This window comes from Sipha flava, unplaced genomic scaffold (assembly GCF_003268045.1).
Source record: "Sipha flava isolate LNK unplaced genomic scaffold, YSA_version1 77_pilon_pilon, whole genome shotgun sequence".
NCBI lineage: Eukaryota > Metazoa > Arthropoda > Insecta > Hemiptera > Aphididae > Sipha > Sipha flava.
Window position 1 is genome coordinate 828,742 of NW_020273617.1, and position 21,183 is coordinate 849,924.

A 21,183-nucleotide genomic window follows, 5' to 3' on the forward strand; every position below is an offset into this window, starting at 1 on the left:
TTCCGTTCGTCGTCGAGCAACGCGGGGGCGGAAACGTGGCGATAACAATAACACAGGTGTTCGCGCTTAAAAAAACGGGTGACGCGGGAAGAAGAAATAAATAAATTTGTGGTGTGTGTGTGTGTGTGTGTGTGTGTGTGTGTGTGTGTGTGTGTGTGTGTGTGTGTGGGTGTGTGTGGGTGGGGGTGGGGGTGTGGGGGGGGGGGGGGGGGGGGGGCGCAAAGAAACGTACGGCGAAAGTTCTCGCGGGCAACCGAACGGAAATATACACACGTATATCCGGTCGAAACGCGCGCACGAATGGAGACCCTGCGCGCGTTTTCAACAGATGGCGCGGAAGCCCATCGGACGAAGTGCCGCGGACCCAGGGCACACCGTCGGCGCTCAGTTGCGTTCGGATACCGGTGTACGCAGCAACGGTCGCGAAAACCGCGCGTTCGGGTGTTCCGGTACCGCAGCGATTGTTGCGCTAACCGTTGACGGCAACAGTGACGCGGATACCGTCGCGGTCCGACGATTCGCGTTTTCGTTTCTGTTGACAGTGATTGTTCGTTAGAAACAATTTAAATAAATACATTTTTTTTTTTTCGAGTTTTTTTTTTTTTTTTTGGTTTTACGTTTGGCTACACGTTTCCGGTCCACGTATCGTTAGAGAGAGAGAGAGAGAGAGAGAGAGAGAGAGAGAGAAACAACAGAACGCTCGCGTCCGACGTCGTTCGTGTTGCTGACCGCCGGTTGCTTTCGTTTCGATTTCATTCCATCGCAGTAAGTCACACGTTTTGATAATTCTGATGCGTACCGTAACGTAACGGATAACATGGTAAACGGTCGACGGAAACAATATTTTTCATTTATGTTACACACAGATCACCGTGTTGACCCGTTTCGGTGGACGACGCGCGACGGCGTATCGTCGTCACGGGGACGTTCCGTCTTAAATGATTACGCGCTGGACCAACCGTGGTTGAAATAAATAATTTAGAACTATTATTGCTATCGGTAACATCGTTGTCGAGGAGGGATTTTACGGCACCAGTAGAACGTTGATGTTATTATTGTTACGAATGAATATCGCTGTAGTGCTATACGTATTAATAAAAACGGTCTGCATCGTCGTCCGATGGCCCGTGGCCGTAGAAAAAAAAAATATTCGTTTTTCGGTATTTTTTTTTTAAAAAATACGATAGATAATATTAAGATATATATATATATATATATATATAAAACTTATTGATACGAGTAAAATTATAGCGTGTGGCTCTGTGGCATGCAAATCTTTGGTTTTCTACGGTACTTTAGAGAGAGAGGACCGTTTCTAGGGGAGACGTAAGACTCGGCGCGTACCGATAAATGTATTCGAAATAAATATGGAATACGGTATGGGGCGAAACGCACACGCCGGGGAGGAACTCTGACGTGCCGGGTACTCGGTTCGACAGCGGATCCGCCGAGAGGGATACGGGAGCCGTGACACTACCGTAACATTATTATTTATTTATACAACCCTTTTGAACGCGGTACACAAGATAATAACAGCAGATGATGATAATCGTAAGAACGTGGCAGTAGTTTAAGGTACCATCACCGTGCTCTGTGGCCACGTTCGTGACCAAAATCGGTCAAGAACGTCCAACTGTTTTACCTTGTTTTTCTTTACGCATACAGCCTTTCGCTGACGTATGATACCCAATCGGTAAACCGTCTGAACAACGGCTAACACAAACGCGTAACTGAACACGGAAAACGCTCTTTTACACGATACACTGCGATAGCGAACCTTTTAAATATACGTAGAAATTATGGTATCATTAAATTGTTTTCAAAACGTTAAGATCACGATCCGCGTTGGTGATCAAAGTTAACGTCTTAAAGGCATCCGTGGCTCAGAACTAGTTGCATTTCCGAAAATATCTACCAAAAAGAAGTCCGATTCGAATTGAAACTCGAATTCTTTTCGGGTATGAACCGGTTGCAATCCGATTTGTATTTGACGTACATCTCGGAACCCCCCGCCCCCCTTCCACCGTACAATGTGATCGTTCCTTATTCGAAAAATACTCGGGGCGCAATCCGGAAGGGATTCTTACCGCGGAACGCAACTATTAATCGTCTCGTCAAAATGGTTGGCGTAGGTGTCGTACGGGACATGGAAACACGGGCAGTGACGAGAAGAATGAGGTAGAACATTGTTACACTGCAGAGAGATTAGAGCAGATGGATCAACGTATATAATATATTTTATAATACGTACGAAACGGAATCCTCGAGCGACGTATCTACGTTTATCAGGCAAAGTGCTTTCTCTTGCACCCCAGCCGATCTATACGAAAAGGAGTCGTATTTTTCATTTATGATTCCGTAAGCTCGAGCGTTCGGTAATTCGTACGATATCAATAATAGTAATGAAACGGTACGCTGAGATTTAAGTCGCGAACACGATCAGTTTTTTTTTTCTATTTACTGTCGAAATGACGTGATCAAATCATACGCATAAACGTGTGTAAGCCTATCGTAGTGGCATCACACAGTTGAATACGATACGAAAGCAATTGAAATTATTTGATTTTCCGATCGCTGTATTACAGTGATAATATACAATAATGAACAACGCAACGCTTATATGATCAAATATCGATAACAAACACGTAAGTAACACGAATCGACTGAACCATTTTAGAATTAGAGAAATTTATGAGTTATTTAAGTCGCGAGGATTTTTAAAAATGTAAAATTTGAATTGTTTTGCATCAAAATATAATATGTATGTGAACTGCATTTTTTTAAGAAAAATGAATTACTTTGTACATTAATTATTTACCATGCAGTTTGCATAAAGGTCGTTCGTTGTCAAACCACATATTAAGCTAATTATTGTTAAATGCATTTTATAACGGCAGCAGAAACATCAATACTTGAGCGTGTGGCTTTTTCGTATTAGAAAAACAACGAAACTACTATATAAGGAAATTCAATTTTTTGCCATTTTCTAAGATTTTAAGTACATTACATATATTTTTTTATTAAGTTTACGTAGAAATTCAATATCATAAAATGTACGGAACATAATATTTCAAATATTTATTAGAATATAATATTACTATCTTGTATTAATGGAATATTTTAATTAATTTCGAATTATATGAAGCCATGTATAATGTATATGCATTAATATATAATATTGAATTTTTGAAAAAAAATTATATATTATATAATAAGTATACATTAACGATATTATAATACAAACAATTTCGATATTGAAGTGTATAACTGAGATATGTTAAAAAATTGCGATTTCACAATTTTAGATAAAATACCTACACATTAACCTGTTTATACTTTCGGGATGAATATTAATAACTCATGTATTTTATAACATATATATATATATATAGCAATTACATTGTCTTTGGTGGATAATTATGATAATCTCTGATGATAATTAGCTGATTTTAAATATAGTTTTTTATGTCTCTTATCTGAAAGCCAACAACTTCTCTTACGTACTATATCGAACACACCAATATTTATACATAAACCATACACAATTAAATATTTGTTTTATGATGTGTGCTTGTGTATACTTATCATTAAGTATGTTAAGACTTATAGTTTGTAACAAATATCACAAATATAATATCAACGCAGCAAAATATTTACGTAACATTAAAATCTGAGGGAAATTAGAGTTATAAATCTGCGGTGGTAATTGGTACAAGTTAAAGTTTTAAGTGTGTGAGCGTTAAACACATTTTTTTTTCACATCTTAAGCATATTTATAATATCAAGAAACGATTCTATAACACATTAAGAACTTTAATAGTGAACACGCATAGAAATATCTATTTATTAATAGGAAATCATGGATTGATAGTAAGTAAATGTGACTGTAAATTTCTTAAAAATATTCGAAGTATAAGTAACAAAAAAAAAAAAAAAAAAAGGATTTCAAAGTTTGTGCCCTTAATAAGTACAGCCATTTTGTTGATCTATAAATCTAATCACAAGAAACTAATAAAAAAAAAAGAAATAAAATAATAATAATAAAGTATAGCCGTTAATTATATATAAAACTTAAAATCTAATGCTAAATAGGTGGTGAAATGTTCTATGTCAAACATTTTTCATCCACTATCGATCTTATATAAAATCAAAAATAAGATATGAAATTCCAGATAATCTCTATAAAGCTCTCGGTTCTAACAAAGACTACTTCAAGAAAATGTATTGATTTGTATATTAATATTTATAATTTATTATAATGTATATTATATTATATTTAATAATTATGTAACATCTACATGAACCATATGGATACTGGACGCTTGTTGCTAAAGCTATACTTTGAATAATAATAATAAAAATAAAAACCATTAAAATTAATATTTCTTTTAATATTATTTACCTGAAATTTAAATGATTGTCATTGCTATGTATTAATGATATTCATAACACTTCAAAACGTCAATCATAACCATTAATTTCAGTCTCATGTAATTCCACTCAATGATTGGAATGCTAAACAGTTTCATAGTATTATCTTCATTTAATTGAAAAACAGTTCGGAACAGTAAAAGAAATGTGAAGATTTTTTCAATAATTTGTAAAATGTAGCTGAAAATTAAATTAAAATAATCAATAAATAGTCATAACACCTAAAAATAATTTGGTAAGTATTGCAATATAACCAATGTGTATTATACATACGATTTTACGATCTTCATGAAACCTTTGAGTTTTCTTTTCAAACAATTTGTAAGAGACATAGTGATTCAATAACAGTGGCATCTGCTTCAGCTGCTATCCTGGATAAAATAAAAACAATAAGAACTCTTAAAGAACATTTTAAATGTGTCATTGTAAAATTATTTTTTCAGAAAAAAAAAAAAAAAATTAATAATAACAAATACGAGTCATCTACAGAAATATAAGTTAAATGCATTGTATACGTATACTGTTATGTAACTTACTTCTAAAGATGTCTAAAGATAAATCATAATAAATTGTGTCAGGTGAATGTGCACAGGATTTCTGCACAAAAGAGATACTGCGACATATTTAGTTTATCCAAATCAACAGAAAATGTCAATGTAATTGCTCATGTGCAAAAATGAAGATTATTTTTTTTTAGTAACTTTTTTATTATTGAATCATAATATGTACTATCCAATTCCAAATTGATATACGTTTTTGCTATCTGGTCGAATTGTAGAACATAATAGGCCTGTGTGTAGTATTTTTCTTACTATACTTAAGCCGTAAGTTTATCAATTGGGTCTTATAGACAATTATGAAATTATATTATGATCGCATCGAGATGAATTTAAAAAATAATTTAAGTGGGACAATGTTAACGACATTACACTTATATTCGGTAGAATACAAATATCCAAGTTATTAAAATAATTCAAAGGTTAAGGGTGGAAAGAACAACATAACTGAACTACTTAGAGATACATACACACACACACACACACAAAAAAAAATCACACACTTTTCACCCTATCTCTTTTTTTTTATCCAATTATGTGTTTTAAAACATAAAACCGTACTCGGTGTAATTCAGAAATGCAAACTAGTTCCCGTTGCAGGTCACAAATATCGGTATTGTTTTATACGGTTTTCAATTCGTTACATTTACAATACTACGTTATATAAACATTGATCGTGCACAGTATTGTATTACATGTACAAATTTACTTACTTATATAGATTGGAAGTGGAGCACAAAAAAATGTTGTACACACGGAATATATTATGCCGCATCACATAACATTATACTCCATTGCAGTGATGTTTGCAGGTTTTTCAAAGCTCTGGGCAATATTAGAATTCGAGGCCTCTGGACTTTGCCAATATTCACACAACGTTTAATATGCGTCGGTGGTGTATGAACGCTGTGTAGTAATAGAATATTAATACGAAAATAAACCTTAATTTACCAGATACTATTGCAGTACTCGTATATTTTAATAATATCAGTAATTATTCCAAATAAATTTATTTGTTTTTTTATTCTGAAAGTCAGTTTGTTGTAAAGACGTTTTTACTTTGAAAACATTGGTAGTATTTGAAACATTTTTTAATTCTAAAACACTGCTAAATTGTTTGGAAATATTTATATTTACACGATATATATAATTCGTATTTATGTGAGGTCTATCTAGGCGCTAGGCCTTAGGCAAGTGCCCCGTTTGATCTGCCCTCAGAACGGAACTGTTTCATTGGGTACTGTTATTATTCGTTTTTTTTTTTTTTTTTTTTTAATGCGCGTACAGCGCGAAAAGTTCACTGGACGCTTTTCACGCCACAACAAATGAACATAATATAGTATTAATCATTCGAAAATGCCTGCGTGTGACCCATAAGTATTTTTGTGGGCTCAAAAGCGCACATTTGGTCTTAGTCTTGGGGGTTTCAAAATTATTTATTCCAAGGTAACCTGCAGAGACCTTCACCGCTAAACCTACTTGGCAAAAAATGTTTTCAAAATGAAATTATAATTTACTCTACTAAATTAAATTGAAACTACACACTGTTTCCTTAAGTATATGATAAGGTGAGCTCATCTCATACATGACTTATATTTTATCTTGGTTAATAATTATATATATATTCGGATATAATATCACCATATCACTAACTGGAATAAAATTGATTTTGTTAACGCTAAGATAATTAGGATATTTAGTTAAAAATAATCTGGAAGTGTTATTCTTTGACTTGAAGTTACTAAGTAATTTCTGGCACCACTGTACGAGTGGAAATGTTCACGAATAATCGTGTATACCTTTGTTCGTCTTAAAACCACACCGGCAAACTATTCTCAGGCGTAATCGATTTAATTTCTTAACCAATATAACGCATCAAACATATTATATTTGATTTCGTTTCGATACAGTCAATACAAGATGATAGAATTTTTTCATTCTCGGGTAGTACTACTTTTAGGCATACATACGAGCATATATATATATATATATATATATATATATATATATATATGCTCACATCAAAGTTGTTATAAAAATCTATGTATCATTTTGCAGCGTACATTTATGTGTATACTGCGATGTTGATCTCTCTAAAGTGGACATTTTTAGATATTTCATCAAACTAATACATGTACGATAAAGTAATGGATACATAAATTGCATGTACAATGTAACAATGCCTTAGTATATAAATTTCTTTTTTTTTTTTTTTTTTTAGTTTACGATTTCTTTTAAAAATTAAATAAAACAAGGTTCTTATAAACTTAAAAAAATATTTCCGATACATAATATTAGATATTCTTTTTATCAAGGTAAATAATACTATTACTGGAAGCGAAATAGACTGTTTATTCACGAGTGTCTGTAGAATATCCAAATGATTTTCCATAAGAATTTATAAGATAATTATAATGTATAAACATATGTTTAATGCTGTGGAAGTATAATTTACTTTGAAGCCGTACTCCTATAAAAGTGTTTATTGTTAGAACCATAAGAGCTTTTAAGATTTAAGCTCATAAATTATAAATTTACCTTCTAATGGAATATTGAATTATTTTAAATGAAATTACTATCAAAGTCATATTTTAATAATTGTTTTTAAATATTTATGTATAAAATGTTTAGGGTTAATAACAAATATATAACAAATTAATAACAAATTTACCCCTTTTCTAATACGAAAACCAATTAAAAATGCATAAAAAAACAATACCTTTGTCATAAAAATATTTATAAGAATAGTAAAAAACTCTAATAACAAATGTTAATGATTTCAGTCGTATAAAGACAATAACATAATTTTATTGAAAATGAAATTCTTGAACAATTTAGAACTTCATAATTTTAGTGACCTGAAACCGGAAACCGGTAGAAGAGTAGATTGTTTATTGCACTATCTACTCTGCGCGTCACATTACTTTTGAATTAATAGTAATTTAGCTGATGCAATTTATTTTAGTGTACTCGTAGAGTTCTAAACATCATTCTTTACGACTCCATCTTCAAAAGTATCATAACAATACGTTATCACCATGTAAAATGTATTATAAAATTTTTTAATTTTTGGTCTGCTTTCCGTAAAATGTACTCATAATTAATTATTTCAATGAAAAAAAAAAAAAAATAAAAAATAAATGAAAAAAATAAGTAAGTTATATTCAAACGCAGCTGAATGTTGTTGCAAGCTTGTTTCTCTTTTCTCGTATCGACAACGATGTCGGTGTGTTATTAATTTAAATTCGAAAACAGCGAGATGTAATGACATTCGAAAAACGACTGTGAATGGCACGTAGATTTGTTAAAAACACGCTTGCTCACATTATTCATTATGCATATATTTTTATTTTTATTTTTTCACAAAGCCCATTGCCATTTTGATAATATTGCAACCTGTGCAGTCTCCGTTAGAATATTACGTACGTTTTTAAAAGTTTTCATTGTTAAAAAAATTAAAAATATATTTTACTGTATCGGAAGTATAACGAAAAATGTTAAAAAAAAAACTTACACCTGGAATTTGAATGAATTATTTGGGGTTTTGAAATATTTTACTCTTGTGGAGCAACAAAAAACTAGAAATATGATAACTGCGTAACTTAAATTTAATATTATCGGTAGTTTATTTTTACCGTATAACAGTATGTTTTGCCGCAATCCATATAAAATATAATGTGCATTATTTATACAAAACCGAACAAACAAAGTACTATAAACGGATTTCGGTATTTCATATATTAACACAGTTTATGTGTAAATAGAAGTATACCGGCTCGGACACAACACGTAGATTAACAACCGTTATACTTTAGGTGACTATACATATTTCTAAACAAAATGTGACAAAAAAAACAAATATCTTAATAATTTTGAATACAAACAATTATTTTTTTTTCTTTGATTTAATAATTATTAACTAAATGAAGCACTATTATGGTAAAAAAAAATTAAACTATGTAATTATACTTATTGATAAGTAGATAACTCATTTTTATTAGTTACATTAGTTTCTATTGTTATTAAATACAATTTTTTTTTTGTGTGTGTATATATATATTAGAAAATCGTCTACGTAAAGAAAACAGTCGGCGATAACCAAAATATAGAACTATGAAAAATAATTTTAAGTTTACTTTGATATTACGGTGTTTATATTATATATATTTTATTGGTGTAATTATCCCGACACACCACACATAGCCCCTGCCATTCGCCGTCGTCACCCGTCAGCAACCACCATGCAGTAATACAATGCATACACATTGTATGCACACATACTAGTTAAATATAATGGAAACAATAGTTCAATAGTTCATCGACAAATTAAAATTGATCATCGTTATTTTGACCGATTTCTGGATACGGGACCTTTTAGTTTCCCGAAGATTCCCGGGGGGACAACGGGAAAAAGATACGAAAAACCGGTGTTCATCGATTGCGCTAATTTTGGGATACTACTTGTATAATATATACATCTATTGTACCGATGTAAAAAAAAAAAAGGTATGCTAAAAAGGTATACAAAAATTGCGATGGAGAATTTTTAACCACCTCACTGAAAAGACATATAGGTAAGTTCTTTACAAAAAAGTTTATAATTTCAGTAAATAATCATTTCTTTACAACGTTCACTTAAGACTCTTTCTATTATAAATATTTAAGTACGAGCCATGACGACTATACGTATAGCGCGTGGAAATACACTGAAAAATGCTACAAATTTATATAACAAACATATAACGTTTGTGAACATTTTGTTCTACCTTCAAATGATAAAATAATATTATGATAAAAATAATAGTTTGCAAACGTACTTACGAGCACAAAAACGTAAACCCATTTATTACCAAACGTACAATATTGCTAATCTGTAAGTTCTAATATACATACATCATATTACATTCGATGATCGATCGGTGCAGTTGAAGTATACCTTTTTCCTATACCATATTTTTTCTTTCTTTACCTGACATTTTCGGCACAATTTTGATATATAAAAATGGGACTGTCCTGTTAAAAACGAGACGTATTGTCATCTTAGTTACCTTAGTTATTTCATAAAAGTTATATATATATATATATATATAAATACTTAATATAACGGAAAGCAATAAGACCGCAATTTCATTTAATTTCACCAAAATATCGATCGTGGTGAGGCATTCGATTATTGTGAATATTCTTGTATGTTACAGTTAAAATCCAAAATACATCAAGACTAGTTTTCATGAATCCCTTCAGTCGATTTTGGATTTGACTATTCAAAATCAGAATCAACCGCAGGTTTAAAAAAAAACTAGTTTTGATTGAAACGGTTGTACTTGAACTCGTACTATCTAAAACGCAAGTGACAAATGATCTATAAATATTACTCGATAAATTAGACTGACCGGCTATCATATCAACAGAGATAAATTCATTTATTTGTCCATTAAATTACTCAGGTACGCTAACTTTGAAAAAATATATCTAATAATCAAAGTCTGAATTTATAACATGCGAAAAAAAAATTAATCAGAGAGGATCAAGTTCCAAACAACCATATTTCTCTATGTGCGGCCGCAACAAAAGTATCGACGATAACAGGACAATGCTTTGTCAGATGTACATTAAAAAATCCTGCGAAACAAATTGCTGTTTATGTATAGATGTAATTCTTAAGTCCATGATAGTCAAAAAAAAATAAAATATTAAATGCATATAGTAATTATTCTAATATGTGTTCTTCATTTTCCTTAGTTATAACTAGTTAGCTATACCAATCAATATAAACATTAATAATTTTCACCGACCGATTTCCGATACAACTAGTTCTAATTTAAACAAAAATAAGTTAAAATGAGTTTTAACGGCGAAGATCTTAGTTAGTTTTAATTTTAACAATTCAAAACCAGAATCGACTAAAGGAATTCGTGAAAACTAGTTTTGATGGATTCCGGGTTTCAACTGTAACATATGCATATCAATACAAACTGGTATTTTGGTTGGATTCTTGGACGAAGACTTGTAAAACGTGTGTACAGATTCCACGACAGAGGTGGTGAATGGTTTTCGAAATTGGAATCATGTCATCGCAAAGTAACGTCCAGATATATTAGTAGCAACGATTTTCGACATTTCAAAATATATAATTTTGATATATGGGATTAATTTATAAAAATAATATCGGATACATAATATACAGGATACTGATTCCACAATCAAACTTTATTAAAAAAACTCGATTTATCGTTTAGAATATAGTTTTTTCTTTTAAAAATATAACACTTATTTTACAGTTACGATATTTTTATAATGAATTTTAAAAAAAAAATTACCAAAAATTTATGTCACTTTAATCGTCGAACTTTCGACGTGGTGCTGGGTGAATTGAAAGGGAATCACTGTACTTGACGACGGTATTTATAACGGCAGTAATACCCGATAGGTAATTTAACGAAAACTACGCGGTGGCGTTCGTTTGTTATCACGTGCCACTTTAAATTTCACGCCGTACGCGAACAAAGTTTTCAAGTTTTTCATACGTGATAATAATATAATCGCGGAAAGTGTAAGTGAAATTCTTTCGCATGAACGGAATTAACATTCGAAAAACTCTTTACGATGTCTCCGACTAAAACTTTATACAAACATTTTATTTTTTATTTTTATTTATTTTATTTTGTTTTTTTCAGAACGTTTAACACAAGTTAATTTATCGATTACGTTATTACGTTAGCGATATTTTCAACGTGTTTATTATATTATTCAACTTACTAGTACGTTTTTATCTTATTATTCGAAAACATTAAATACAATGTTAAGTATTAATCTAATAATAAGTACGCACAACGAATAAATACTCTATGAAAATATATAAGTTTTGGCAATAAACATAACACATTATGCTATTTACAGAAATTGTTTTTTATATTTTTAATTTTTTTTTTTTAGCCATACGTTTATTTTTTGTTACGGTTAAAGATAGTAATTGCACTTTTATGGATTTAAAATTCATCACCCACGCCAAATAAAAACAGTGAAACTATAATGATCGAATAAATTATGTGAATAACAAATCAATTTCCTTAACACCTTCAAATCGAATTGAGTCTTTAAAAAGTTCTTATGTATGACATCCATTTAAAACACATAGTAGGTTTTACTCTGATGTAATTTTCAGTTGAACACATTGAATGAAATTCAAAAGTTGCACTCTTCTAACAAATGTTTTTCGCCTTTTATTTTCTACCAAAATAATGAACACTTAACATAATTCACAAACTATGACGAAATTGAAATAAAATTGCTCTTGTTATACCAATTTAAATGCATACAAATATTATGGACCTCAATGGAATAATTTCAGTTTAGAAAATAAAAAACTCATGAAAACTGTCAATGTTTTGTACGCTGTGTGTCTAAATTTGCATTGGTCATAATAAACTATTAAGAAATTGTAATACACTATTTTGTATCTACTTATATTAGTTTAAGTGCATTAATTATACTTTAAATATTTTATATAATACAGTTAAAAAAACAGTTGGAATTTATTTACACTTTATATAGGGATGATGAAAAAAGTTAACGCGAAATTTGAACCGGTAAGAATTAATAATAACACTACATTTATAAGTCCATAAACGCTTAATATAATTTTATGTTCAGGTATTCATTAAACACCAATAGGTTACTTGAGTTTCCTCGAGGAACGTTGTAATTTTATATAATTAACTATAAAAAAAAAAAAACTTGAAATTATTATTTTTCGGGTTAATTTTAAAAGTATTTTTATCCATTTCATCCTTTATGCCAGGTTTTATGTGTTTTTTTTTTAATAAAATATTATTTCACGCAAGTATTCTAAATATTTTTATCCTATGTTATATGTAGGTCAGGTGTTATGTTGAGAGAGTGGTATGGTTTATTAATATTATATTTGTTTCATAACGTGTTAGTGTTTGCCTGAATCGCGGTAACGAATTTAATAATGTAATTGCATTAATTAAATTTATATTTTTCGTTGTACATATTTGGATAGTACAATTTAGATATCTCTGTTTCACTCGTATATAAATTCATATTAAAATTCACGTATGCAACTACGTGAGATAAGTTTACGTGAATTTGCAAATTTAACTTTACGCGAGTCTATGCATTTTGTTTATTATTACTAAGACTGAGGTTTTAGTGCTCTAAAAAAAATGCAAAAATGCTTTAAAAATTATAAAATATGCAGTAGAAAAATGCGTTAAAAATGTATTTATTATAGTTTCAAAACAAGAATAATATAAGAATCATGTAACTAAACATATTTTAATGATATTTATTTAACATAATAATAAAATAGGAAGGTACCTATTTGTTTAATATTTTTATATTATTTAACTTTATTGAAATTTGATCGTCGTTGGACTCTTGCATGCAAATAGAAAAATTTCTTTCGACTGTTTTAATTTTGGTACATTTATGATAAAATATATCTTAGGCCAATATACTTGTATTTATAAATATATCAATCTAGTAGATTACATCCTAAACGTATAAGTTTTGAGCGGACAATTGCCAAAACGCGAGATCAAGTACTCTAATATTTAAAAATGAAGAGATAAATTCCGAAAAATGTTCTAAAAATTTAAAAAATTCCATCAGAACAGCAAAATATGCCCTAAAAAATGCATATAAAGTTAATTTTATCATAAAATGCAAAAAAAAAAAAAATGCAAAATATAAACTACATTAAATTAATCCGTATCATTTGAAACATATTTTTGGCTTAAGGGCCTACGTGTTGGGTTAATTTTTTAGAACAGTAGGTAGACATGTTTTTAGTTTTAAGCGTACGTGTAGTAAATATACGTGATTTACTAATTAATACACGTGAATTAAATTCACGAATTTTTAAATTTAAATACATGCGAATAAAAACCACATGATCACTTAAGTCTTTATTCACGTTCAAATTTGTGAGCTCTAATAAAATTACTTGTGAAACAGTATGAAGCGCATAACTATTATTAGATAACCGTAAATACCATAATGATAATAAACTGCTTTGGTAAAACATATATATATATATATATTTAATTCTTTTTTAATAATAATTAAAAAATAAAATAACAAAGTAAAATAATTAAAAACATGCATTCGGTTTTTTTACATCGTGCACGATCACATATAATACAACCGTGCGATGTACTTAAACCGTTTGATTTAAATGTAATTTATTGTCTGGCCATACAATTATTTCAGTAATTCGATTTAATCCCACTTGTTTATTCCGACGCGTTATCCGTTCTCAATAATCCGTAGCATTGTTTAGAAAAATAAAAGCTTTAAATCTGAAAGGATCCGACCGTTGGGCGCAGTGGTACTCGTCCTGTTTCGCTCACCTCGACAAAAGTCAGTATTCGTTCGAAAGCATCGAACGATAGTGCAATATTGTATAGATCTTATAATTTACATTGAGCATCATATTCTAAAAAAAACAACAAACACAATGATTTGGCGAGTGATAAGAATGTCGAGATAATAAAAAAAATATTGTTGTCCTTATGGGTAATAATCACTGCGCCATAGTTTTGAATTCCTACCGTACCTATTCTATAATTTTCTAACTACCGTATACAAAAATTAACCATTTATTTTTATTTTAAGGATTCAATTTTTTTTTAAAGTCAATGTTTATATTAAATTAAATCGTGTATTTTATAAATATTCGTTACGTATAATATGGAATAGCGGAAATTTTATACGGTGCTCGAATGATTTGATCCTGTCCATGCAATTCGAACTTCGATAATAAATCAATAATTACATGGAGTGTCTTGAAAGCTCGAAAATTCGACTGCTTATTCGTAAATATCAATAATTTCTCTTAATCGTTTACTGATTGTATCGGCATAACTATTATTTTATTTAATTTGATTTTGGAAAACAATAGATATAACGAAAAATAATATAAATAGTGAGTAAAGCATTTTATTATACCTACTAATATTTTATTTTTTATTTTCTGTTATAATAATATTATATGAAATGATTAGTAAAATATTTTACTGTATATTATTATAAGTTTAACAATTATTTATTTCTATTCGAGGTTCAAATTGCCCGGGCAATGTATACACTACCTGGTGTTCCATATTGCCCGTAGCATATACATACATAAAAAAGAACCGTCGTAACTGACCAAAGGGACTTTAAAGGTCTACAAAAGGTTAAATCGAATTATGAAATTATAACGTCTTAGAAAAACGCACTCATGATGGATAACCTAAGCTTATAAAAATATAGCTTTGCATAAAACCATGTGTTAGTTCAACGATCGGTTTAGATTTAATTTCGCGAACAAGACTCGCATGTGATTTGTAGATGATGCTAACTACAAATTTCCTAACCTAGCCCTGGTTCTGATCACAATTGTATTCGGCGGTTATATGGTTATTTTAGTCAACAAATGGTCGAACATGTTTGGGTATAAAATGTCTTCGAGCGAAAAGTCATTGTGTCCATTGTATGGAAAATCAATACGATATTATGCAAACATCAGATCTTCCAAATACGAGTAATATTACATTGAACCGAGTGAATTTATTCTAGAAAGAGGATCGTGGGTAAATGAATTACTTAAAAGTATTCATGTGTATAATTTTAAATTATATTATATTAAGTTTTTTTTTTTTTTTTAGTTATAACAAAGTTTTCATTAATATCAACAAAAAATGAACAACAGATTGGATCACGTGGACATTTCTTCCCTGAAATATTTCCTTTAACCAAGGAAAAAATGGACGTTTTTCAAACACATTTTAATTTATTAATGACAAAAATACAAATAATATTTATGCTACGAAAATGTTAGGCTAAAAACGAATTAACAAAAAAAAAAAAAAATTATATTTAATTTAATCGAATTAATCCTAACCAAAAAAGATATATTTATAGTGTTTCACATTTTCTAAAAACACATTTCCCAACAAAATGTTTGGATCAAAACGTTAACTTTCAAATTATAATATTAATCCTCTTTGAAATTTACTAAAAGTTAATTGGAAATTTCATCGAAATGAAAGGTAACAAAAACACATTTTGTATTTTATGAAGTATTATAGGTAATCGTTTGTTAGAGTTAATCATACATTACTGAAGCTCAATAATATTTTATACATATTTGCTAATTAACTAATATTTACTCATACATAGTAATTTCAAATACGTTTCGTATTTTAGTTGTTTTGTTAAAATAATTTATAATCACTAAACAGTAAAGTAAAAATGTATAACGTGGTATTTGTAGTTACTTTATGATGTATAATATAGAGTTCAGATGACAGTATAAGCGGACGACTGACAAAAGCCAACTGCAGAGACATATAGTTCAATGATCATAAATAATGTCCGTGCTCCGAAAACAATTATTTGCGATTTTGGTGGGGGGAAATAAATTCTTGTTTCATTTGCAATGGCGTTAATTTTCATTGTAAGTTTGAAATAGTTGAGATTTCGCATCCAATTGCAGTCTAATTTTTAATTAGTTTTAACTGGAATACGAGTATGGAATATCATTGCGAAAACAAGAACTATTTTTCTTTTCGCCCCCTTTTGGAGATAAATATTTTTAGATAATTTGCAAAATTGGTATGGTAATAGGTCACTATCATCTGCTCGGGACAGAATTCATGCGAATCTTTCCAGTTTTTGTTTTATCGAATTTAGAGTTTAACATAATTCAACTTGTATTTAAACTAATATTATTAAATGTTATTTTAAAAATAACTAATATTATTTTCAACGACTTACTAAAAAGAACGCTTATTTACATTCATTTATCTATGAGATTCCATTATTCTGAAACAACCACCAAATATTTTTCTAACACGTCATTCGCACAGTTAATGTCGTTTTTCATAATGTTTCATTTCGCGGGTACCGTGTGGGTTCAATTCGTTTCGGCCATCAAGACTAATTGTGTACGCAAAAAAAATATATATATGATGAACTCACTGAAATTTATAGTTAGAAAACTTTTGGCTTCAACATCCATCGCTAATGCTTACCCGGCAGAATATGATAGTGTTCCTTTCTTTCCGCAGTAGAGTCATCTAACTGTATTAGACGGACGAACAACGTAAAAACCGAAAAGCTGTTAAACACTCAAACGTACAGGCTTAATATTACTCAGTTGTAGTCGTGCGCTGTTGTATGTGTAATCAGTAATGGTCAACGCGACCCGTCCCAGTACCTACTGTTGGTCCGGTGCTTTTTTGTTAATATCATCCTTCAAAACGTTTATCACGCGTGAATCGCTATGGTTCGAAAATGTAATAATAAATACAAAACAAAACTTGGAGTATTGTTCTGATATGTATGTCCAAAACAAATAACATGTTACGGTACTGAACTCTAGAACAGGAGCGGACTGGGGCAGTTATAAGCCTACTTTCCTGGAATTTTAGAAAGCCATCCCCCTTTATTTGCCCATTATTTTTTTAGTATTAAATGTGAATCTAATTATATATACTTATATACATACTTTTTTATCTGTACCCAAATAATGATAAGTACGATATAATGCAAGTATAGCATATTAAGTTAATATTAAATGTTACTTAATTAGAAAAAAAATTAATAAAAATTAATTAAAAGTTATTATTAAGTTAAAGCATATTATATCAGTATAGGTTTAAAATATAAATTACAATAGGTCTGTTACTGTGAATTTACAAAAAATCCTAATCTATATTAGAGAATAATAAATGATTTATCAATTGCGATTCTTTAATCGTAGCCCCTTGGCACTCATTGACGAAGAGTCCCATCGTACAAGCGCCTACTGCCCTACAGAAGAGTAGGCCAATGAATCAGTACACCACTGCTCTAGAACAATGAGATAGTATTACTTCATTGGATGTCCCGGGGACAGAAATCATATTTAACTGCACGCAAGGCAGACGACACGGTTTCGAGAACACAATCAAGGCAATTGCGTTAATACGATACCGTTTTGTGAAATGAAATGCAGTGTGGACACGAATCCGTTTAATCAGCAGTAAAACAACGATATTCCAAGGGTATGCTTTAATGCCGGGGAAAACGAGATGTCGAGTTTCCGAATTATATGATCGTTGTGTGATTCAATCAGACGGGCCAAATGTTCCCACGAATTGTCCGTGAAAACGAGAACGACCGAACCGTTTTAATCGGTGCATTTTGTCTGTCTGATTATTACACTAGATGATTATTAATGGGGGAGAAATATCGTTTTTAATTCCGTGAGATCCACTATACTAACTATATTAGGAAACGGTTGGTTCACCGTTGCAATTATAATTGGACACAATGGCGTATTTAGGAATAAAAAACGGGGGAGGAGGCACAAAAATACACTAAATACGTGATCATACAAATAGCCTTAAAAAACAAACAAATACAATGGTGTGCACAGGACATTTTAATGGTGGGAGGTGTTATAAGTAATAATACGTTTCAATACATTGTGGAGGTAGTACCAAAGATACACATAAAAGGATTTATAGGTCAATTGGAGGAATATAACCCCTAACCACGTGCCACTGAATAAATAATAAAATTTAAAAAATACACACTAACAATCATAGGTTTTTTTACCCTAATTTATGTTCAATTTCATAAAATAAATTTAAAAGAAAATTAATTTAACTGTACAATATACATACTATTTTAATATTGTACACTTATAAGACTGCAGCATTGATTTTTTGATTATAATTTGTGACAAAAATATTATAAATAAGTGGTATCAAATAACAATAGTATCATAACATGATGTACTACTGTGCGCTCGTGCGTGAAAAGGGAAATAGCCTTAAAAGGTCAATACTCTCAATAATTAAAAAAGGTAAAAAATACGGTGAATGTGAGGGCCATGGGCCTATACCCTCCCCTTAAATACGCTACTGATTGGACACCTTTAGACATCAGTATAATGACAAATTGCTTTTTCAATTTCTATTCTTGAATTGATCACCGACATCAATAAAAGATAAATGAAAAAATGTAATCCCTTATTGATACTTATGGTGTTGATCTATTTATCGTTTCTTTATTTTCAAAAAGAACGAAAAGTAGACAATATTTTTTCTTCTAATTCAAATTTTATATTCTAAAAACAATGAGCAACCGATTATAAAAATCTATACAGTAGAACACATTAATATGTGTTATTTTTATTCATTATAAACATACGAGAATGTAAATTTAAAGGAACTTATTCGTATGTGAACTCAAGAACCTTGATGAATAGTATATAATAATAAATATTGATAAGTAATGATCGAAACTTGTGGTTATATATATTCGTCAGTAACTAATATAAATCATTCGTTAGTTGGAGTTTCAATCCGTTTATAAAAAATGTTATAAATGTAGATATTTTTTATTGATTTGATTAATAAAAGTGCAATGTTTATGAAATAAAATTTAACATTTCATACCCATGGCTTTCATTTGAAAATATGTTATCCTTATCTTTTTTTTGTACATATAGTAAATCATATGTATATTTCCCTCCTCAATGGCGATTTCAAACAACTCTTGTTTGTCGTATAAATATGTAAAATGTATTTACGTATAAAATATATTTTTCAAATTTTTTTATGTTGGCAGTAAGAATATATTATTTTATTTAACTTTTGTTTTTTAATAAAAAAAAAAAAACAAAACAAAAAATGGACAGAAATTATAGGGTATAGTTGATTTAAGATAAATTAAATTACTGCGGCAAAAATACGCTGTTTATATCATGTTTGAAAATTAAACTATTGATCCCTTGAACTACATTTCCATATAAATTTTTATTTATTAAATGATACAAAAAAAAAAAAAAAATTGTAATAACGAAAATTATGCTTTACTTATATAAAATAGGTTTGTGTTTAAATCTAAACATTAAAAAAAAAAAAAAAAAAAAATCAGACATCAACTATATTAATTTCGTGCACTTTTAATAAGTAAAATAGATTTTGTAATTTTAGAAAAATATTTGTTCATAATTTTTATTTTGAAATCAAATGTGATTCGGTCCTTTGTTAAGTATTGAGGTAAGAAATCTGAAAATGCCAAGCTGCAATTATTCGCTATTATTTGACTGGACTCAATGTTTACTCGCATGGACGAATACACTGTGTATTAATAATAAAGATTTTCAATTTTATAAATGTGCGAAGTACTAATAAATGGAAAAAAGAAGAAATAAAATATATGTATATCGATGACAAAAATAACCAACGAATTTGTATAAATAAAATAATATGTTGAAAACTGTTGATCGCATTGTTTCAGAACAGTATTCGATTTCCTTTATTTATTTATTTTTTTTTTTTTTTGTTATAAAAATTACCTTAACATATTATTTATTCAAATCAGTATTTATTTAAGTTTAATATTTAACAGTTAATAATTAATTAATGAAATAGTTTTTGTACTTACTGTGGATTAAAATTTAAATACTTTTTCTTTTATATAATATTATATTATTTATGTTACGTTTGCTTTATTTTTGTCATTAATCTAATCATAGAGTTCTGTATAATTTACAACGACGCGATAACAACTTCAACAATCGATTGAAGACTGACCATTTGTTGCATTTTATTGATGAAAAAATGTAAGTTTCCAATTAGACTATAGAATGTGTTAAATCTTTCATGTTTCGATGATGGTTAACATTGCACCGTAACATAATTGTTTATTTCAAAACGCTTATTATATGGAACGTGTACACGATAGTATCTTATAAATTACGTTAAGCTTAACATAATTATTCGTAAATCATTAAATCTTTATATCACTAAATAAACAGATGACTTAATCATTTACATTAACAACGTTATTTAGAATATTAAAATGCGATGTACAATCTTCAACGGTTAAATCATAATGGAAACATTACAGTCGAACTGCGGTTATCCGAACTAGGAACCCTCTATTATCCGAACGTTATTTCGTTTTAATTTATGTATCTGAACGTCAATACTTAGTATACCGTTTGAAATTGTTAATCGTTTCTTCTTTGAAAAATCAAAGTGAGAATGAAGAAAGTGACGATAGTAGTGAAAATATGAATACACACGGACCATCACCTACGGAGGCATTTGCTTCATTTGAGACTGGTCTTGAATGGTTGGAGATATACGATACATTTTGTCCAGCACAATTACTTCTATTAAAA

The 21,183-nt window shown here is 29.7% G+C and overlaps 1 protein-coding gene across 1 annotated transcript in view; it reads left to right on the plus strand.

The window, feature by feature from the left end:
* Nucleotides 1–400: 400 nt before the first annotated feature.
* The window catches only part of LOC112692859 (octopamine receptor beta-3R-like), a 267,609-nt gene continuing 246,826 nt past the window's right edge, over nucleotides 401–21,183 (plus strand). Inside the window, exon 1 of the mRNA XM_025567675.1 lies at nucleotides 401–765. The gene's annotated coding sequence lies outside the window, so the exon portion shown is untranslated. The remainder of the gene's footprint in view (nucleotides 766–21,183) is intronic.